General features: G+C 46.6%; 6 non-coding genes across 6 annotated transcripts; 2 read left to right on the top strand and 4 right to left on the bottom strand.

The window, feature by feature from the left end:
• Positions 1–8,040: 8,040 nt before the first annotated feature.
• trnag-gcc (transfer RNA glycine (anticodon GCC)) lies at positions 8,041–8,111 on the bottom strand. The gene has a single exon. It is a non-coding gene; the product is annotated as a tRNA-Gly (tRNA).
• Positions 8,112–8,441: 330 nt separating this feature from the next.
• On the bottom strand, positions 8,442–8,515 carry trnai-aau (transfer RNA isoleucine (anticodon AAU)). The gene has a single exon. It is a non-coding gene; the product is annotated as a tRNA-Ile (tRNA).
• Positions 8,516–13,900: 5,385 nt separating this feature from the next.
• trnas-cga (transfer RNA serine (anticodon CGA)) lies at positions 13,901–13,982 on the top strand. The gene has a single exon. It is a non-coding gene; the product is annotated as a tRNA-Ser (tRNA).
• A 586-nt stretch (positions 13,983–14,568) lies between these two features.
• trnai-aau (transfer RNA isoleucine (anticodon AAU)) lies at positions 14,569–14,642 on the bottom strand. The gene has a single exon. It is a non-coding gene; the product is annotated as a tRNA-Ile (tRNA).
• Positions 14,643–17,193: 2,551 nt separating this feature from the next.
• On the top strand, positions 17,194–17,267 carry trnai-aau (transfer RNA isoleucine (anticodon AAU)). Its single transcript has one exon. It is a non-coding gene; the product is annotated as a tRNA-Ile (tRNA).
• Positions 17,268–22,499: 5,232 nt separating this feature from the next.
• Positions 22,500–22,581, bottom strand: trnas-uga (transfer RNA serine (anticodon UGA)). The gene has a single exon. It is a non-coding gene; the product is annotated as a tRNA-Ser (tRNA).
• Positions 22,582–23,094: the final 513 nt, after the last annotated feature.

Genomic DNA, 23,094 nt, shown 5'->3' with positions numbered 1-23,094 from the left:
TCTCTATCTGAATGCACGTAGCATTCGTAACAAAATAGATGAGTTAATGGCACAAATAACTACATATGGGTATGATCTTGTGGCCATTACAGAAACATGGCTGCAGGGTGACAATGCCTGGGAATTAAACATACCAGGTTATTTAACGATCAGGAAGGACAGGCAGGAAGGAAGGGGAGGTGGGGTGGCTATGTTAATAAAGGAAGGAACCACTGTAATACAGAGAAATGATATTGGGTCAAAAGATCAGGATAATGAAACAGTTTGGGTGGAGGTAAGGAATAATAAGGGGAAAAAAACACTAGTGGGCGTAGTCTATAGGCCTCCGAACAGTTGCAACTTTGTTGGACGGAGTATCAATCAGGAAATAGTTGAGGCTTGTAATAAGGGAACATCTATAATTATGGGGGATTTTAACTATCATATTAATTGGACAAATCAAATTGGGCAGGGCTGCCTTGAGGATGAGTTCATTGAGTGTATTAGGGATGGGTTTCTTGAGCAGTATGTAACTGAACCGACCAGGGGGCAAGCAACCTTAGATCTGGTCCTGTGTAACGAGACAGGATTAATTAAAAATGTCCTAGTAAAGGATCCCCTTGGAATGAGTGACCATAACATGGTTGAATTCCATATTCAATTAGAGGGTGAGAAGGTTGGATCTCAAACAAGCGTGCTAAGCTTGAATAAAGGAGACTATGAAGGTATGAGAGCGGAATTGAGTAGAGTGGATTGGAAAAATAGATTAAAGGGTAAGACGATACATGATCAGTGGTGTACATTTAAGGAGTTATTTTACAACTTCCAAAAAAAATATATTCCACTGAGAAGAAAAGGGTGTAAAAGAAAATACAGACATTCCGTGGCTAAGTAAAGAAATTAAGGATAGTGTTCGACTAAAAACAAGGGCATATAATGTAGCCAAATCTAGTGGGAGGATAGAGGATTGGGAAAACTTTAAAAGACAGCAAAAAATAACAAAAAGATTGATTAAGAAAGGGAAGATATGTTATGAAAGTAAATTAGCAAAAAATATAAAAACAGATAGTAAGAGTTTTTATAGTTATATAAAAAGAAAAAGGGTGGCTAAAGTAAATGTTGGTCCCTTAGAGGATGAGACCGGGAAATTAATGGTGGGAAATATGGAGATGGCAAAAACACTGAATGAATATTTTGTATCAGTCTTTACAGTAGAGGACACTAAGAATATCCCAACACTGGACAAACAGGGGGCTATAGGTGGGGAGGAGCGAAACACGATCAAAATCACTAAGGAAGTGGTACTCGGTAAAATATTGGGACTCAAGCCGGATAAATCACCTGGACCTGATGGCTTACATCCTAGGGTCTTGAGGGAAGTGGCGGTAGGGATTGTGGATGCATTGGTAATAATTTTCCAAAACTCCCTGGACTCAGCAAAGGTCCCGGCAGACTGGAAAACTGCTAATGTAACACCCTTATTTAAAAAGAGCAGTAGACAGAAGGCTGGAAACTATAGACCGGTTAGCCTAAAGTTTGTGGTAGGTAAAATTTTGGAGTCCATTATTAAGGAGACAGTAACAGGACATTTGGATAATCATAATTTAATAGGACAAAGTCAGCATGGTTTTATGAAGGGGAAGTCATGTTTGACAAATTTGCTGGAGTTCTTTGAGGAAGTAACATATAGGGTGGATAAAGGGGAACCAGTGGACGTAGTGTATTTAGACTTCCAAAAGGCATTTGACAAGGTGCCACACAAAAGATTATTGCTTAAGATAAAAAATCACGGGATTGGGGGTAATATTCTGGCATGGATAGAGGATTGGCTATCTAACAGAAGGCAGAGAGTTGGGATAAATGGTTCATTCTCAGACTGGCAATCAGTAACTAGTGGTGTTCCGCAGGGGTCAGTGCTGGGTCCCCAACTCTTTACAATCTATATTAACGATTTGGAGGAGGGGACCGAGTGTAACATATCAAAGTTTGCAGATGATACTAAGATGGGAGGGAAAGTAGTGAGTGAGGAGGACATAAAAAACCTGCAAAGGGACATAGACAGGCTAAGTAAGTGGGCAGAGATTTGGCAGATGGAATACAATACTGGAAAGTGTGAGGTTATGCACTTTGGCAGGAAAAATCGGAGAGCAAGTTATTATCTTAATGGCAAGAAACTGGAAAGTACTGAAGTACAAAGGGATCTGGGGGTCCTGGTGCATGGAACTCAAAAGGTTAGTATGCAGGTGCAGCAAGTGATTAAGAAGGCCAATGGAATGTTGGCTTTCATTGCTAGGGGGATAGAATATAAAAATAGGGAGGTATTGCTTCAGTTGTACAAGGTATTGGTGAGACCGCACCTGGAATACTGCATACAGTTTTGGTGTCCATACTTAAGAAAAGACATACTTGCTCTCGAGTCAGTACAAAGAAGGTTCACTCGGTTAATCCCGGGGATGAGGGGATGGATATATGAGGAGAGGATGAGTAGATTGGGACTCTACTCATTGGAGTTCAGAAGAATGAGAGGCGATCTTACTGAAACATATAAGATTGTGAATGGGTTTGATCGGGTGAATGCGGGGAGGATGTTCCCGATGATGGGTGAAACTAGAACTAGGGGGCATAGTCTTAGAATAAGGGGCTGCTCTTTCAAAACTGAGATGAGGAGGAACTACTTCATTCAGAGGGTGGTAGGTCCATGGAATATGCTGCCCCAAAATGCTGTAGAAGCTACATCATTACATAAATTTAAAACAGAAATAGACAGTTTCCTGGAAGTAAAGGGAATTAAGGGTTACGGGGAGCGGGCAGGAATTTGGACATGAGTCTAGGTTCGGATCGGACATGGCCCTGTGGGTAGCGGAGCGGGCCCAGGGGCTGTGTAGCCTGATCCTGCTCCGATTTCGTGTGTCTAATTCTGTTAGATTCAGGAGATGGTTCTGTGATAGTAGATTGGCGGCTAGGATCAGATCAGCCATGATGTTATTGAATGGCGGAGCAGGCTCGAGGGGCCAATTGGCCTACTCCTGCTCCTATTTCTTATGTTCTTATGGTCTTATAGGGTCTGATGAAAGGGAGGAACTGAAAGAAATCAGTATTTGTCGGGAAATGGTGTTAGGGAAATTGACGGGATTGAAGGCCGATAAATCCCCAGGGGCTGATAATTTACATCCTTGGGTACTTAAGGAAGTGGCTCTAGAAATAGTAGATGCATTGCTGATCATCTTCCAACATTCAATGGAATCTGGAACAGTACCCATAGATTGGAGGGTAGCTAATGTTACCCCACTATTCAAAACAGGTGGTAGAGAGAAAAATGGGAATTACAGACCGGTAAACCTGACATCAGTAGTGGGGAAAATGCTGGAGTCCATTATAAAAGATGTAATAGCAGAGCACTTGGAAAACAGTGACAGGATCGGACAAAGTCAACATGGATTTACAAAAGGTAAATCGTGCTTGACTAATCTACTGGAATTTTTTGAGGATGTAACTGGTAAAATAGATAATGGAGTACCAGTGGATGTGGTGTATTTGGACTTTCAAAAGGCTTTCGATAAGGTCCCGCATAAGAGATTAGCGTGTAAAGTTAAGGCACATGGGATTGGGGGCAAGGTATTGACTTGGATAGAGAACTGGTTGGCAGACAGTTGACAAAGAGTTGGAATAAATGGGTCTTTTTCCGAGTGGCAGGCAGTGACTAGTGGGGCACCGCAGGGATCGGTCCTTCGACCCCAGCTATTCACAATAAAGAATAATGATCTAGACAAGGGAACTAGATGTAATATCTCCAAGTTTGCAGATGACACAAAGCTGGGTGGGCGTGTGTGCTGTGAGGAGAATGCCGAGAAACTCCAGTATGATTTGGACAGGTTGGGTGATTGGGCAAAAGCATGGCAGATGCAATATAACGTGGATAAATGCGAGGTTATCCACTTTGGTGTCAAAAACAGAAAGGCAGATTATTATCTGAATAGCAATAGATTGGGAGAAGGGGAAGTGCAATGAGACCTGGGTGTCCTTGTACAGCAGTCGCTGAAGGTAAGCATGCAGGTGCAGCAGGCAGTTAAGAAGGCAAATGGTATGTTGGCCTTTGTAGCGAGAGGGTTTGAGTACAGGAACAAGGATGTCTTGCTGCAGTTGTACAGGGCCTTGTTGAGACCACTTCGTGAGTATTGTGTGCAGTTTTGGTCGCCTTATCTGAGGAAGGATGTTCTTGCCATGGAAGGAGTTCAGCGAAGGTTCACCAGGCTGATACCTGGGATGGCAGGAATGACGTATGAGGAGAGATTGGGTCGATTGGGCTTATACTCGCTGGAGTTTAGAAGAATGAGAGGGGATCTCATTGAAACTTATAAAATTCTGACAGGACTGGACAGACCAGATGCAGGAAGGATGTTCTCGATGGCCGGGGAGTCCAGAACCAGGGGTCACAGTCTAAGGATAAGGGGTAAGCCATTTAGGACTGAGATGAGGAGGAATTTCTTCACCCAGAGAGTGGTGAACCTGTGGAATTCTGTACCACAGAAGGCAGTAGAGGCCAGTTCATTAAATATATTCAAGAAGGAGTTGGATATATTTCTTAAGGCTAAAGGGATCAAGGGGTATGGGGAGAAAACAGGGACTGGGTACTGAATTTGGATGATCAGCCATGATCGCATTGAATGGCGGAGCAGGCTCGAGGGGCCGAATGGCCTACTCCTGCTGCTATCTTCCATGTTTCTATGTCCTTATATGGGATAAAATTAATACTCAACCAAAAACCGTTCTAGAAACCAGGAAGCTGGTTAAAAGGCAGAAGCAGAGTGCGGTAGTTATTGGGTGTTTTTTTGACTGGACGATGTAAAGAGTTGGCCCCCCTGCATCACTGCTGCGACCGTTGCCCTTCTTGCCATTTCAACAATCTGGACTTGGGTACAGGAGGCAGACGTATCGACATTTGCTGCTAACACGAAAAACAGGGAGCCTGGGTAGCTGTGAAGGGACCGTCAGTGAACATTTAGAGAAGAATATGGAGAGGAAATGTCCACCAAATGGTGTGTTAAAAGCTGCCGAGGAGTCTCCAACAATAGATATTTACAGAGCAGAGGAGACCATTCGGCCCACTGTGTTAATTCTGGGTCTTTGCCACAGCAATACTAAACTAAACCCACTGACCCACTATCTCCCCAGAGACCTGTATCAATCGCAAACTAATCCCACTGCCCCACTCTCTCCCCAAAGCCCTGTAACAATCCCAAACTAATCCCACTGTCCCGCTCTCTCCCCAAAGCCCTGTAACAATCCCAAACTAATCCCACTGACCCGCTATCTCCCCATAGCCCTGTATCAATCCCCAAACTAATCCCATTGCCCCGCTCACACCCCATAGACCTGTATCAATCCCAAACTAATCCCACTGCCCCGCTCTCCCCCCAAAGCCCTGTAACAATCCCAAACTAATCCCACTGACCCGCTATCTCCCCATAGCCCTGTATCAATCCCCAAACTAATCCCACTGCCCCACACACACCCCATAGACCTGTATCAATCACAAACTAATCCCACTGCCCCGCTCTCACCCCATAGCCCTGAATCAATCCCAAACTAATCCCACTGCCCCGCTCACACCCCATAGAACTGTATCAATCACAAACTAATCCCACTGCCCCTCTCTCACCCCATAGCCCTGAATCAATCCCAAACTAATCACACTGCCCCACTCACACCCCATAGACCTGTACCAATCCCAAATAAATCCCAGTGCCCCACTCTCTCCCCATAGCCCTGCGCCAGCACTTTGAAAGAGCTCTGCAATTAATTTCATTCACCTGCCCTTTCCCCATAGCCCTGTAATGTTTTTCCTTCAAGTATTTATTCAACTTCCTTTTGAAAGTTACTATTGAATCTGCTTCCACCGCCCTTTCAGGCAGCGCATTCCAGATCACAACAACTTGCTGCTTAAAAAAAATGTTTCCTCATGTCACCTCTGGTTCTTTTGCCAATCACCATAAATCTGTGTCCTCTGGTTAACGAACCGTCTGCCAGTGGAAACACTTTCTTCTTATTTATGCTATCAAAACTATTCATAATTTTGAAAATCTCTATCAAATCTCCTCTTAACCCTCTCTGCTCTAAGGAGAACAATCCCAGCTTCTCCAGTCTCTCCACATAATTGAATTCCCTCATCCCTTACCATTCTGGTAAATCTCCTCTGCACCCTCTCTAAGACCTTGACATCCTGTGTTGACTTTAACAACATAGCACTGATTTGACACGTTCCAGTGAAATATCATTGATCATTAAGAGATTGTAAATCTCACCTGCTTGCTGCTGGGGTTTGCCGATGTTGAGCTGAGACTGTAAGTGCAATGGTTTTGAAATGACAATCAGAGGGGATGTGGTTTAGACATCACATGAATGAAATGACAGTTTCATCTTAAAAAGGAGAAGTGTAAGTGAAGGCAGTCCACGAGGAGGCTGGATTGGCTCGTGTGTGTCATGGGCTGTGGTAACCCACTGTCCAAACTGCCTACTGTGGGCAGCAGCAGCTGTAACAGCTGGGAGCCCCTTTCTTTATCTTTACAACTTCCCTTCTCCACCTCTCCCCTCCTGCTGAAACCCATCACAACTGGTCCTCTGCTCAGCGATTGCCCACAGCCAGCAGGGCGAGTGGACAAGAAGCCAGGCTCATTCACCCTCTCCCTAACACAGGGCCACAGACACCAATTGTAACCGCTGCCCAGGCTCAGGTCAGCTCCCTCAGCACAGGCCGGGGATGAAGCCTGGGCCTTTCCAAATGCAAGGAAGCAAGAAACAAATACTGGCCAGGAAAGTCTCAGCGAGTTCGAGTAATCTGTGCGTTTGTTTGATTGAAACCAAAACAGCTTCGAACACGAGGATGCTTCACACAGGTGGAGAAATTCAGTTCACTTTTTCGACACAATTCAAAGCAGCAGAAGCAATGAACATGCTGAAACCGGCAAATATGAACACATATATCACTAAGCAACAATAGAATAAGGAGCATATGGCACAGAAAAGGAAGAAATGAAAGAAAGATTCAAAGAAAGAAAGAAAGTACAAGGACTTTGGGTTTTATACACGGGCACTGTGTTTCTTTCTGCGCCGGGACAGCAGAGGGCACAATCGGAACATCAGCCACATTAGTGCCTGAAACATGGTTCAATAGGAACAGGAGGAGGCCATTCAGCCCCTTGAGCCTGTCGAACAGGAACAGGAGGAGGCCATTCAGCCCCTCGAGCCTGTCAAACCGGAACAGGAGGAGGCCATTCAGCCCCTTGAGCCTGTCGAACAGGAACAGGAGGAGGCCATTCAGCCCCTCGAGCCTGTCAAACCGGAACAGGAGGAGGCCATTCAGTCCCTCTAGCCTGTCAAACCGGAACAGGAGGAGTCCATTCAGCCCCTCGAGCCTGTCAAACCGGAACAGGAGGAGGCCATTCAGCCCCTCGAGCCTGTCAAACCGGGACAGGAGGAGACCATTCAGCCCCTTGAGCCTGTCGAACAGGAACAGGGGGAGGCCATTCAGCCCCTCGAGCCTGTCAAACCGGAACAGGAGGAGGCCATTCAGCCCCTCGAGCCTGTCGAACAGGAACAGGCCATTCAGCCCATCGAGCCTGTCAAACAGGAACAGGAGGAGGCCATTCAGCCCTTTGAGCCTGTCAAACAGGAACAGGAGGAGGCCATTCAGTCCCTCGAGCCCGTTACACTGGAACAGGAGGCCATTCAGCCCCTCGAGCCTGTTACACAGGAGGAGGCCATTCAGCCCCTCGAGCATGTTACACAGGAACAGGAGGAGGCCATTCAGCCCCTCGAGCATGTTGCACAGGAACAGGAGGAGGCCATTCAGCACCTCAAGCCTGTTGCACTGGAACAGGAGGCCATTCAGCCCCTCGAGCCTGTTACAATGGAACAGGAGGACATTCAGCCCCTCAAGCCTGTTACACAGGAACAGGTGGAGGCCATTCATTCCCTTGATCCAGTTACACAGGAACAGCGAATTTATTATTAATGTTTCATGTGATGTGTTTGCTCTGAAATAAATTGTTAAAAATTTTAACCTGCATTGGCCGGGAATCGAACCCGGGTCTCCCGCGTGGCAGGCGAGAATTCTACCCCTGAACCACCAATGCTGACAGTGACAATAAAACCCATTTTCCAGTAGCTACAATTTATTTTTGACTTTTGTTAATAGAAGCGAGGACACTGCGGTAAAATAAAAAGCGAAATGCAGCAGATGCTGGATCTGAAATTGTTCATTAAATGTTGGAAACACTCCACAGGTCAGGGAACATCTGTGGACAGAAAAACACAGGGTTAACCTTTCAGGTCCATGAGCTCTCGGTAGAACTAAGATTTTGCAGCTTTGTAGGTCCCGTGTGAGTTTCCTTCCAAACTTTTTAAACTTTTAAACTGCTCAAAAATTACAAAATTAAGAAACTAACCTACCCTCGAAAAATAAATGGCCCGTACGGGGATCGAACCCGCGACCTTGGCGTTATTAGCACCACGCTCTAACCAACTGAGCTAACCGGCCCATCTGTAAGGTTCATCTATAGTACCGTCCCTGTTTCTGGTCTTTGCCCGCCAAGTCACTTTGTCTTTGAAGGCTGTAAAAGAAGGACTTGCATTTCTACAGGGCTTTCACGACCTCAGGACATCCTAAAGTGCTTTACAGCCAATGAATACTTTTTGAACTGTTTTGCATCTGTGACAGGTAGATTGGTCAGGAGGAGGTCAAGTAGGTTTTCCCCTCGTGTTGGTTCCCTCACCACCTGCCGCAGGCCCAGACTGGCAGCCATATCCTTCAGGACTCGAACAACTCGGTCAGTAGTGCTGCTACCGAGCCACTCTTGGTGATGGGCATTGAGGCCCCCCACCCAGAGTACATTCTGTGCCCTTGCTGCCTTCAGTGCTTCTTCCAAGTGGTGTTCAACATGGAGGAGTACTGATTCATCAGCTGAGGGAGGGTGGTAGGTGGTAATCAGCAGGAGGTTTCCTTGCCCATGATGTTCCTGTGTAACAGGCTTGAGGGGCTGAATGGCTTCCTCCTTTTCCTGCATAACAGGCTTAACAGGCTGAATAACCTCCTCCTGTTCCTGCATAACAGGCTCGAGGGGCTGAATGGCCTCCTCCTGTTCCTGCATAACAGGCTCGAGGGGCTGAATGGCCTCCTCCTGTTCCAGTGATACAGACTCGAGGGGCTGATTGGCCTCCTCCAGTTCCTGTATAACAGGCTTGTGGGGCTGAATGGCCTCTTCCTATTTATGTGTAACAGACTCGAGGGGCTGAATGGCCTCCTCCTGTTCCTGTGTAACAGGCTTGAGGGGCTGAATGGCTTCCTCCTTTTCCAGCATAACAGGCTTAACAGGCTGAAAAGCCTCCTCCTCTTCCTGCATAACAGGCTCGAGGGGCTGAATGGCCTCCTCCTGTTCCTGTATGATAGGCTCGATGGGCTGAATGGCCTCTTCCTATTTATGTGTAACAGACTCAAGGGGCTGAATGGCCTCCTCCTGTTCCTGTGTAACAGGCTTGAGGGGCTGAATGGCTTCCTCCTTTTCCTGCATAACAGGCTTAACAGGCTGAATAGCCTCCTCCTGTTCCTGCATAACAGGCTCGAGGGGCTGAATGGCCTCCTCCTGTTCCTGCATGATAGGCTCGATGGGCTGAATGGCCTCTTCCTGTTTATGTGTAACATACCCGAGGAGCTGATTGGCCTCCTCCTGTTCCTTTATAACAGACTCGAAGGGCTGAATGGCCTCCTCCTGTTCCTGTATAACAGACTCAAGGGGCTGAATGGCCTCCTCCTGTTCCTGTGTAACAGGCTCAAGGGGCTGAATGGCATCCTCCTGTGCATGTATAACAGGCTCGAGGGGCTGAATGGCCTCCTCCTGTTCATGTATAACGGCCTTGAGGGGCTGAATGGCCTCCTCCTATTCCTGTGTAACCGGCTCGAGGGGCTGAATGGCCTCCTCCTGTTCCTGTCTAACAGGCTTGAGGGGCTGAATGGCTTCCTCCTTTTCCTGTATAACACGCTCGACAGGCTGAATAGCCTCCTCTTGTTCCTGTACAACAGGCTCTTGTGTCTGAATTGTCTCCTCTTGTTCCTGTGTAACAGGCTTGAGTGGCTGAATGGCCTCCTCCTGTTACTGTGTAACAGGCTCGAGGGGCTGAATGGCATCCTCCTGTGCATGTATAACAGGCTCGAGGGGCTGAATGGCCTCCTCCTGTTCATGTATAACAGGCTTGAGGGGCTGAATGGCCTCCTCCTGTTCCCGTATAACAGACTCATGCGTCTGAATTGCCTCCCCCTGTTCCAGTGTAGCAGGCTTGAGGGACTGAATGTCCTCCTCCTGTTCATGTTTGGCAGGTTTGAGGGGCTGAATGGCCTCCTGCTATTCCTGTGAAACAGACTCGTGGGTCTGAATTGCCTCCTCCTGTTCCTTTATAACAGACTCGTTGGTCTGAATTGCCTTCTCCTGTTCCTTTATAACTGGATCATGGGTCTGATTTGCCTCCTCTTCATCCTATGTAACAGGTTCGAGGGGCTGAATGGAGTTCTACTGTTCTTGTACAGATCTTGTATCGCTGAACGGCTTCCTCCTGTCCAATGCAACAGGCTCGAGGCGTTAAAGGCCTCCTCTTGTCCCTGTGTAACAGGCTCGAGGGGCTGAATGGCCTCCTCCTGTTCCTGTATAACAGGCTAAAGGGGCTGAATGGCCTCCTCCTGTTTCTGTGTAAAAGGGTCATGGGACTGAATGGTCTCCTCCTGTTCCTATGTAAAACGGCCATGGGACTGAATGGCCTCCTCCTGCTCCTGTGTAACTGACTCAGGGGTTGAGAGTACTCAGAGGGAAAGTGTCGGGGCGGTAGTTTCCCTTCTCTGAATTACCGATTTACTGCAAAATGTACCGTCAGTGGAGGAACCACCGAACCCTGACCCAAAATCCGACTCTGGTGGGACTCGAACCCACAACCTTTGAATGCCTTAATCTGCTATACCAACTAAAAGTCCAATGCGCTATCCATTGCGCCACAGAGCCAATTACGTAAAATTCTATTACAAAAGCAAAATAGTGTTGATGCTGGAAATCTGAAATATAAACAGATGAAATGCTGGAAACACTCTGCAGGTCAGGCAGCATTCCATGACTGTTTAAAAGGGGTCTACTTTCAGTCCCGGATCATTCTGTGTCTGTTTAAAAGGGACATGCTGTCAGTCCCGGTTTATTCTGTGTCTGTTTAAAAGGGACATGCTGTCAGTCCAGGATTATTCTGTGTCTGTTTAAAAGGGATGTGCTGTCAGTCCCGGGTCATTCTGTGTCTGTTTAAAAGGGACAAGCTTTCAGTCCCGGATTATCCTGTGTCTGTTTAAAAGGGATGTGCTGTCAGTCCCGGATTATTCTGTGTCTGTTTAAAAGGGATGTGCTGTCAGTCCCGGGTCATTCTGTGTCTGTTTAAAAGGGACATGCTTTCAGTCACGGATTATCCTGTGACTGTTTAAAAGGGATGTGCTGTCAGTCCAGGATCACTCTGTGTCTGTTTAAAAGGGATGTGCTGTCAGTCCCGGAGTATTCTGTGTCTGTTTAAAAGGGATGTACTGTCAGTCCAGGATCACTCTGTGTCTGTTTAAAAGGGATGTGCTGTCAGTCCCGGGTCATTCTGAGTCTGTTTAAAAGGGATGTGCTGTCAGTCCCGGATCATTCTGTGTCTGTTTAAAAGGGATGTGCTGTCAGTCCCTGGTCATTCTGTATCTGTTTAAAAGGGATGTGCTGTCAGTCCCTGGTCATTCTGGGTCTGTTTAAAAGGGATGTGCTGTCAGTCCCGGATCATTCTGTGTCTGTTTAAAAGGAATGTGCTGTCAGTCCCGGATCATTCTGTGTCTGTTTAAAAGGGATGTGCTGAAAGTCCCTGGTCATTCTGTATCTGTTTAAAAGGGATGTGCTGTCAGTCCCTGGTCATTCTGGGTCTGTTTAAAAGGGATGTGCTGTCAGTCCCGGATCATTCTGTGTCTGTTTAAAAGGGATGTGCTGTAAGTCCCTGGTCATTCTGTGTCTGTTTAAAAGGGATGTGCTGTCAGTCCCGGATCATTCTGTGTCTGTTTAAAAGGGATGTGCTGTCAGTCCCGGATCATTCTGTGTCTGTTTAAAAGGGATGTGCTGTAGGTCCCTGGTCATTCTGTGTCTGTTTAAAAGGGATGTGCTGTCAGTCCCGGATCATTCTGTGTCTGATTAAAACGGGTGTTACATAATATTATAGAGTCTGCCCCACAGAAACAGTCCATTTGCACGAACTGGTCTCCACACGAGGCTCCTCCTTCTCTATTTCTCCTCACCCCCCAAATAAAACTAGAATCGGTAATGGTAACCAAAAAACTATTGGATTGTCGTAAAAACCCATCTGGTTCACTAATGTCTTTCAGGGAAAGAAATCTGCCGTCCTTACCTGGTCTGGCCTTTGTGTGACTCCAGTCCCATAGCAATGTGGTTGATTCTTAACTGCCCTCTGAAATGGCCTCGCAAGACACTCAGTTGTAACAAACCGCTATGAAACAAAATAATAAAAATGAAGCTGGACGGACCACCTGGCCTGATCCATATCAGCCTCCTACTGAGGTCCCCACCATCACAGAAGCCAGTCTTCAGCCAATTCGATTCACTCCACGTGATATCAAGAAAAGGCTGAGCACACTGGATACAGCAATGGCTCTGGGCCCTGACAACACCCCGGCTATCATTCTGAAGACTTGTGCTCCAGCCAAGCTGTTCTAGTACAGCTACAACACTGGCATCTATCCAACAATGTGGAAGACTGCCCAGGTATGTCCTGTCCACAAAAAGCAGGACAAATCCAATCCAGCCAATTACCACCCCATCAGTCTACTCTCTACTCTCAATCATCAGCAAAGTGATGGAAGGTTTCATCCACAGTGCTGTAAAGTGGCACTTACTGACCAATAAACTGCTCATTGATGCCCGGCTTGGGTTCTGCCAAGAGCACTCGGCTCCCGACTTCATTAAAACCTTGGTCCAACATGAACAAAGGAGCTGACCACCAACATCCTGGGGGTTACCATTGAACATAAATACTGTGACAACAAGAGAAGGTCAGAGGCTAGGCATTCTGCGTCGGGTGTCTCACCTCCTGACTCCCCAAATACTTTCTACCATCTACAAGGCACAAGTAAGGAGTGTGATGGAATACTCTCCACTTGCCTGGATGAGTGCAGCTCCAACAACACTCAAGAAGTTCGACACCATCTAGGACAATGCAGCCCACTTGATTGGCACCCCATCCACCACCTTAACCATTCACTCCCTCCACCACCGGCGCACCGTGGCTGCAGTGCGTATCATCTACAAGATGCACTGCAGCAACTCACCAAGGCTTCTTCAGCAGCACCTGCCAAACACGCAATCTCTTCCACCTAGAAGGACAAGCGCAGCAGGAGCATGGGAACACCCCCACCTCCAAGTTCCCCTCCAAGTCACACACCATTCTGACTTAGAAGTATATTGCCGATCCTTCATCGTCGCTGGGTCAAAATCCTGGAACTCCCTCCCTAACAGCACTGTGGGAGTACCTTCACCACACGGACTGCAGCGGTTCAAGAAGGCGGCTCACCACCACCTTCTCAAGGGGCAATTAAGGATGGGCATTTAATGCTGGCCTTGCCAGAGCACCCACATCCCATAAACGAATTTAAAAAACCCTATCAGCATATCCTTCTATTCCTTTCTCCCTTCCTCTCAAATGCATCTGTAGTATTCGCCTCAACTACTGCATTCTCAGCGCTCTTTGGCCAAAGAAGGTAATCCTGAATTCCCTGCTGGATTTATCGGTGAGTATTTATGACCTGTCTTCTCTGAGCTAGTTCCTGACTCACTCACAGTAGGAAGCATTTTCGCATGGTTAATGTGCAGCTGCGATGGCCGAGTGGTTAAGGCGTTGGACTCGAAATCCAATGGGGTTTCCCTGCGCAGGTTCGAACCCTGCTCGCAGCGACTTTGATGCAAAATCTTTATTTTATTTCATCGGCTCCCTGTGGCGAGAACTGGCCTCGAAATTGATCAGAATTCCCTCCACTGCACTTTATTACACTGATTAACCCAAAGTTCCAATTGAAACACTAATAATTTATCGGCATCAATTAGATATTGTGGATTTGTTGGGAACTAGTGAGCAATACACACACAAAGCAGCATCAAAAATACTAATTAATAAAGAGCCCTGCAGTGTTTGGTAGGGAATCACCTTCAGCTACTAAGTGGGAACACGGTTTGGTTTTATAAAACTGAACACGAATTAAAAAGTGTGTAAAAAGACCGTGGCTGGACTCGAACCTGCAATATTCTGATAACCTCAGAAATTAATACCGAAGTCTGACGCCTTACCCATTAGGCCACGCGACCAGTTAGAACAATTTGTAGATCAGCGCCATCTGTGGACAGATAGACACAAGGTCAACCTTCCAGTTCCTTGAGCTCTCTGCAGAACTAAGGTTTTGTAGCTTTGCTTCAAAGTATTACAGCTCCAATCTTTTCAGCAAACAGCAAAATTAAGAAACTACCCACAGCATCAAAAAGTAAATGGCCCGTACGGGGATCGAACCCGCGACCTTGGCGTTATTAGCACCACGCTCTAACCTACTGAGCTAACCGGCCTGCCTTAACTCCTTTTGCTGTTAAATTCAATTTATGTTGATTTTTGGTTTTTGTCAGTTGTCAGTGCTCCGGTTTCCTCCCACAGTCCAAAGATGTGCGGGTTAGGTTGATTGGCTATGATAAATTAACCCTTAGTGTTAGGGGGATTAAATACGTGGGGTTACGGGGATAGGGTGGGATATGTGTTGGTGCAGGGGTTATGGGGATCGGGTGGGATATGTGTCGGTGCAGGCTCGATGGGCCGAAATGGCCTCTATCTGCACTGTGGGGTTTCTGTGATTCTGTGACTTCGAAGGCTGTAAAAGAAAGACTCTGATTTCTACAGCGCCTTTCACCTGAGGATGTCTCAAAGCGCTTTACAGGCAATGTAGTTGTAGTTGTAGTTGTAGTCACTGTTGTAATGTAGGAAAAACAGCAGCAGCCAATTTGTGCACAGCAAGCTCCCACAATGTGATAATCGAGGATCACCTGTTTTAGTGATGGTGATTTCAGGATAAATATTGGCTACAGGACACCGGGGTAAACCTCACCACCCCCTGCTCTTCTTCCAATAGTGCCATGGGATCGTTTATGTCCACCCGAGAGGGCAGAGGGGGCCTCAGTTTTGGAATTGTATTCCACCACAATCTGTAACCTTATGGACCGGCATATCCCTCACCCTACCATTAGCATCAAGACAGGGGACCAACCCTGGTTCAATGAGGAGTGTAGAAGAGCATTTCAGGAGCAGCACCAGGCGTACTGAAAATGAGCTGCCAACCTCATGAAGCTACAACACAGGACTACACACATGCTAAGCTATGGAAACAGCATGTGTAGACAGAGCTAAGCGATCCAACAACCAACGGATCAGATCAAAGCTCTGCAATCCTGCCACATCCAGTCGTGACGATTTTAATTTAATTTAATTTGTTCCTAGGACTTGTGCATCGCTGGCAAGGCCAGCATTAATTGCCCATCCCTAATTGCCCTTGAGAAGGTGGTAGTGAGAAGCCCTCTTGACCCGCTGCAGTCAATGTGGTGAAGGTACTCCAATAGTACTGTTAGGGAGGGATTTCCAGGATATTGACCTAGCGACGATGAAGTTATGGTGATATATTTACACGTCTGGATGGTGTGCAACTTGGAGGGGAACTTGGAGGTGATGGTGTCCCCATGCACCGGCTACCCTTATAAGAACATAAGAACATAAGAAATAGGAGCAGGAGTAGGCCATTCGGCCCCTCACACCTGCTCCATCATTCAATAAGGTCATGGCTGATCTGATCTTGGCCTCAACTCCACTTTTCTGCCTGTTCTCCATAACCCTTGACTCTCCGATAGTTCAACAATCTGTCGATCTCAGCCTTGAATATAATCAATGATTCAGGCTCCACAGCTCTCTGGGGAAGATAATTCCAAAGATTCACAACCCTCTGAGAGAAGAAATTCCTCCTCATCTGCGTCTTAAATGGACAAACCCTTATTCTGAAACTATGCCACCTGATTCTAGATTCCCCCATGAGGGAAAACACCCTCTCAGCATCTACCCTGTCAAGCCCCCTCAGAATCTTATACGTTTCCATAAGATCACCTCTCATTCTTCTAACCTCCAATGAGTATAGGCCCAACCTGCTCAACCTTTCCTCATAAGACAATCCCTTCATCCCAGGAATCAACCTAGAGAACCTTCTCTGAACTGTCTCCAATGTAAGTATATCCCTCCTTAAATAAGGAGAACAAAAATGTATGCAGTACTCTAGGCGTGGCCTCACCTGTACAGTTGTAGCAAGACCTCCCTGCTTTTATACTCCATGCCCCTTGCAATAAAGGCCAACATTCTATTTGCCTACTTAATTACTGCATGCTAACTTTTTGTGTTTCATGTACGAGGACACCCAGATCCCTCTGAACCGCAGCATTCTGTAGTCTCTCTCCATTTTAATAATATTTTGCTTTTCTATTCCCTCCACGGCCTCGCCCCTCCCTATCTCTGTAATCTCCTTCAACCCCACAACCCCCTGAGATATCTGCGCTCCTCTAATTCTGCCCTCTTGAGCATCCCTGATTATAATCGCTCAACCTTCCTGTTGTCCTAAGCTTTGGAATTCCCTACCTAATCCTGTCCACCTCTCTTTCCTCCTTTAAGACGCTCCTTATAACCTATCTCTTTGACCAAGCTTTTGGTCACCTGCCCGAATTTCTCCTTATGTGGATTGGTGTCAAATGTTTTGTCTGAAAATACTCCTGTGCAGGGCCTTGGGACGTTTTACTACGTTAATGGTGCTATATAAATGCAAGTTGTTGTTGGTAATGGTGGTAGCTGATTCGGTGATGGTCTTGCTGTTGAATGTGAAGGGGCGGTGGTTAGACTTTCGCTTGTTGGAGCTGGCCATTGCCTGGCACTTGTGTTGGCTGTTGTCATGTGTGGCACACAGTGACATATGTACAGTATTTGCCGATAGGATAGTGTATGATTGACAACTGCAGGTTGTAGGCTGAAAGATTAATGCAGGAAATCGTCAGCTAGAGTCTCGAAAATATAAGCTTATACACATGACCCAAACCCGATGGCCGGTTAGCTCAGTTGGTTAGAGCGTGGTGCTAATAACGCCAAGGTCGCGGGTTCGATCCCCGTACGGGCCATTTGATTTTTGGTAGAGAGGGTAGTTTCTTGATTTTGTTATTTGTTGAAAAGTTTGGATGGAAACTCACACAGGACCTGCAATACTTTGAAGCAAAGCTGGAAATCCTGAGTTATGACCTGCGGAGGTTTCCAACATTAAATGAACAATTCCAGATCCATCGGGACTTCTCGTATTTCAATCAGTGAACGGTTCACAGCTGCTGATTGGTTTGGAGTGCAAAGAATAGAACTGAAATAAATACAATCCCGGGGTTTAATCACTCATTATTAACATACCGCCAGAAACAGACCGTTCGGTCCAACCAGTCCATGCCGCAGTTTATGCTTCACTCGAGCCTCCTCCCGTCTTTCCTCATCTAAATCTATCAGCATAACCCTCTATTCACTTCTCCCACATTTGCTTACCTAGCCTCCTCTAAAATGCATCTAAACTATTCGCTTCAACCACTCCCTGTGGTAGCGAGTTCCACATTCTCACCACTCTCTGGGTAAAGATGTTTCTGCTGAATTCCCGATTGGATTTCTTGCTGACTATCTTATATTGATGGCGTCCAGTTATGCTCTTCCCCACAAGTGGAATCATTCTCCCTGTATCCACTCTATCAAAACCTTTCATAATTTTAAAGAATGCTATGCCCATTCTACTAGTTTATTAATGTCCTCCTGTAACTTGTTGCAGTCCTCCTCATTATTGACTATCCCCCCCAATTTGGTGTCATCTGCAAATTTATAAATTGTGTTTCTGATTACTAAGTCTAAATCGTTAATATAAATTGCGAACAGCAGTGGCTCCAGCTCTGATACTTGTGGAACACCACTACCCACCTTCTGCCACTGTGAATAAACTACCCGGTAGTCGGACTATCTGCCTTCTCTCCTTAAACCAGCCAGCAATCCATTCCACTATTTCTCGCCTGACTCCAGATTCTATGACCTTGTTCATCAGTCTATTATGGGGTACATTATCGAAGGCCTTCTGAAAATCCAGATAAATTACATCGACTGCATTACCATTGTCTACTCTCTCTGTTGGTTTGGAGTGCAAAGAATGGGACTGAAATGATATCGGCCACCTCCAGTTCCCTGCTCCCCTCACCCACTCCAACCTATCTCCCTCTGAATTTGCAGCACTCCGTTCTCTCCGATCCAACCCTAACATTGTCATTAAACCTGCTGACAAAGGTGGTGCTGTTGTTGTTTGGAGAACCGTCCTCTACCATCCGGAGGCTGAACGGCAACTCAATGACACCTCCTCCTACCTTAAGCCTGGACCATGACCCCACTACTGAACATCAAGCAATTGTTTCCAAGACTGTCACTGACCTCATCTCCTCTGGAGATCTTCCCCCCATGGCCGCCAATCTCTCAGTTCCTCAACACTGCACTGCCCACTTCTGCATCCTTCCCAAGATCCACAAACAGGACTGCCCTGGTTGACCAATTGTTGCAGCCTGTTCTTGCTCCACAGAACTGATTTCTTCCTATCTTCACTCTATTTTTTCTCGACTTGTCCTGTCCCTTCCCACCGACATGCGCGACTCTTCCAATACCCTCCGTATTTTAACAGTTTCCAGTTTCCTGGCCCCAAACGTCTCCTTTCCACTCTGGATGTCCATTCCCTCTACACCTCCATCCACCACCAGGACGGCCTTAAGCGGCTCCACTTCTTCCTTGAACAGAGGCCCCACCAGTCCCCATCCACCACCGCCTTTGTCCGCCTGGCTGCACTTGTTCTCACATTGTACAACTTCTCTTTTGATTCCATTCACTTCCTCCAAATTAAAGATGTTGCTATAGGTACCTGCATGGGCCCTAGCTATGCCTGCCTTTTTGTGGGATATGTGGAACATTCTTTGTTCAAGTCATACTCAGGTCCCCTTCCTCACCTCTTTTTCCGGTACATCGATGATTGTATTGGTGCCGTTTCCTGCTCTCGCTCTGAACTAGATAATTTCTTTCACTTTGCCTCCAATTTCCACCCTTCCCTCACCTTCACATGGTCCATCTCCGACTCTTCCCTTCCCTTCCTCGACTTCTCTGTCTCCATTTCTGGGGATAGGCTATCGACCAACATCCACTATAAGCCCACTGACTCCCACAGCTACCTGGACCACACTTCCTCCCACCACGCTTGCTGTAAGGACTCATAGAAACATAGAAACATAGAAGATAGGAGCAGGAGTAGGCATTCGGCCCCTCGAGCCTGCTCCACCATTCAATGAGATCATGGCTGATCATCCAAATTCAGTACCCTGTCCCTGCCTTCTCCCCATATCCCTTGATCCCTTTAGCCTTAAGAAATATATCTAACTCCTTCTTGAATATATTTAATGAATTTGCCTCCACTGACTTCTGTGGTAGAGAATTCCACAGGCTCACCACTCTCTGGATGAAGTAATTCCTCCTCATCTCTGTCCTAAATGGCTTACCCCTTATCCTTAGGCTGTGACCCCTGGTTCTGGAATCCCCGGCCATCGGGAACATCCTTACTGCATCTAGTCTGTCTAGTCCTGTTAGTATTTTATAAGTATCAATGAGATCACCTCTCATTCTTCTAAACTCCACGAGTCTCAGACCAATCAACCCAATCTCTCCTCATATGTCATTCCTGCCATCCCAGGTATCAGTCTGGTGAATCTTCACTGCTCTCACTCCATGGCAAGAACACCCTTCCTCAGATAAGGCGACCAAAACTGCACACAATGCTCAAGATGTGGTCTCACCAAGGTCCTGTACAACTGCAGCAAGACATCCTTGTTCCTGTACTCGAACTCTATCGCTACGAAGGCCAACATACCATTTGCCTTCTTAACCGCCTGCTGCACCTGCATGCTTACCTTCAGCGACTGGTGCACAAGGACACCCAGGTCTAGTTGCACTTCCCCTTCTCCCAATCTATTGACATTCAGATAATAATCTGCCTTCCTGTTTTTGCCACCAAAGTGGACAACCTCGCATTTATCCACATTATACTGCATCAGACATGCTTCTTCCCAATCACCCAACCTGTCCAAATCATACTGGAGTTTCTCGGCATCCTCCTCACAGCACACATGCCCACCCAGCTTTGTGTCATCTGTAAACTTGGAGATATTACATCTAGTTCCATCCTCTAGATCATTAATATATATTGTGAATAACTGGGGTCCTAGCACCAATCCCTGCGGTACCCCACTAGTCACTGCCTGCCACTCGGAAAAAGACCCGTTCATTCCAACTCTTTGCTTCCTGTCTGCCAACCAGTTATCTATCCAAGTCAGTACCTTGCCCCCAATCCCATGTGCCTTAACTTTACACGCTAATCTCTTGTGCGGGACCTTCTCAAAAGCCTTCTGAATGTCCAAATACACCACATCCACATAGCATTTCCCCCACTACCGATGTCAGGCTTACCGGTCTATAATTCCCCGTTTTCTCTCTACCACCTTTTTTGAATCGTGGGGTAACATTAGCTACCCTCCAATCCATGGGAACTGTTCCAGAGTCTATCGAATTTTGGAAGATGACCAGCAATGCATCTACTATTTCTAGGGCCACTTCCTTAAGTACACTAGGATGTAGATTATCAGTCCCTGGGGATTTATCCATTCCATTCTATTCCATTCTCCCAGTTTCTCTGTCTCTGTTGCATCTGTTCTGATGAGGCCACCTTCCATACCAGTGCTTCCGGTATGTCTTCCATTTTCCTCAACTGAGGATCCCCCTCTACCATGGTTGACATGACACTCGACCGAGTCTGTTCCATTTCCCGCACGACTGCTCTCACCCCTTCCGCTCACTCCCAGAAACATGATAGGGTTCCCCCCTTGTCCTCACCTTTCACCCCACCCGCCTCCACATTCAACGGATCATCCTGCGCCATTTCCACCACCTCCAGCATGATCCCACCACCAAACACATCTTCCCCTCCTCCCTTTCAGCATTTCGAAGGGACCGCTCTCTCCATGACAGCCTGGTCCACTCCTCTATCACCCCAACACCCCTTCTCCTTCGCCCGGCACCATCCCATGCAAGTGCAGGAGATGCAACATCTGCCCTTTTTACCTCCTTCCTTCCCATCGCCCAGGGCAGCAAACACTCCTTCCAGGTGAATCAGCGATTACCTGTACTTCTTACAATTTAGTTACTGTATTCGCTGAATCTACATTGTGACACCAAATGCAGATTGGGTGACCGCTTTGCAGAACAGTCGGCAAGTGTGACCCCGAGCTTCCGGTCACCTGTCACGATAATTATCTGCTCCACTCCCTCTCTGATCTCTCCTTCCTTGGCCTGTTGCACTGTTCCAATGAAGCTCTACGTAAGCTCGAGGAACAGCGCCTCATCTTTCTATTAGGCACTTTACAGCCTTCTGGACTTAACATTGAGTTCAACAATTTCAGACTATAAATTGGCCCCTGTATTTCTTTAATTTTTTTAATTTGTTCTCATTTTTCCTCACATGACAGTTGTTAATGTTTCTGCCATAATCATTCACACCTCATCTTGAGCCATCTTTTGTTCGTTAACTTGTCCTATTACCTCTCCTTTTGCCTTGCACCATCATCCCTTTTGTAAGTCAATCTCTCCTGCCGTCCATTCTATCACAGACATTTCCTTTGTTCTTACCTCGCCTCCACCCACCCCTGCTTAAAAATCCCTCTTCCCTAACCTTTTCCAGTTCTGACGAAGGGTTCGACCTGAAAGGTTAACTCTGTTTCTCCCTCACTCGATGCTGCCTGACCTGCTGAGTGATTCCAGTATTCTCTGTTGTTAATGAAATGAACACAGTAACGGAGTTTAATCACTCATTATTAGGATTTGTTGAGTCAACTTTTGTGTGGCCGTGTGGCCTAATGGATAAGGCGTCTGACTTCGGTGTAAATTCTGAATGCTATCAGAAGATTGCAGGTTCGAGTCCTGCCGTGGTCGTTTTACACACTTTTTAATTCGGGTTCAACTTTAGAAAACCAAACTGCGTTTCCACTCTTTTCCTTCCAAACATTGCAGGGTTCTTTATTAAATGGAATTTTTACGTGCTGTCTTATGTGTAAATTTCTCACTGATCTTTGCAAATAGTTTCAAACAAATCCACAATTTCTAATTGAGGACAAATTAGTGTTTCCAATTGGAACAACAGCTTTGGGTTAATCAGTGTCATAACGTGCAGTGGAGGGAATTCTAATCAGTTTCGGGGGCCAGTGATCTCCACAGGGAACCGATGAAATAAAATAAAGAATTTGCAGTAGAATCGCTGCGAGCAGGGTTCGAACCTGCGCGGGGAAACCCCATTGGATTTCAAGTCCAACGCCTTAACCACTCGGCCATCGCAGCTGTGCAAATGTAACTTTTCAACAGTGAAATGACCTATGCAAACTATTAGACAACTTCCCTGCACAATATAAATGGAAGGAAGTTGTGTGACAGCTGCACAGCGTCCTGGTTAGATCACTGTCTACAGTTCTGCGCACTGCACCTTAGAAAGGATATATTGACCTGGGAGGGAGTGTGGTGCAGATTCACGAGTGTGTTACCAGGGCTCCAAGGGTTAGGCTATGAGCAGAGATCACATAATCTAGGCTTGTATTCCCTGGAATATTGAAGATTAAGGGCAGTGATCATAGAAATACAGAAACTTACGCCAGAGAAGGAGGCCATTCGGCCCATCGTGTCTTTGCCAGATGAAAAAGAGATATTTTGCCTAATCCCACTTTCCAGCTCTGGGTCCGTAGCCCTGTAGCTTACAGCACTTCAAGTACATGTCCATAGTGCTTTCTATTAATGTGATCGGTAGTGACTTCCAGATCCGCTCCACTCTCTGTGTGAAAATGGTTCTTGTCAACTCCT

Source organism: Somniosus microcephalus, unplaced genomic scaffold (genome assembly GCF_052327205.1).
Source record: "Somniosus microcephalus isolate GS21.2 unplaced genomic scaffold, FLI_Smic_1.0 unresolved_chr8, whole genome shotgun sequence".
NCBI classification, from domain to species: domain Eukaryota; kingdom Metazoa; phylum Chordata; class Chondrichthyes; order Squaliformes; family Somniosidae; genus Somniosus; species Somniosus microcephalus.
The sequence above is the reverse complement of the archived record's forward strand: the minus strand, read 5'-3'. Positions and strand labels throughout refer to the sequence as shown.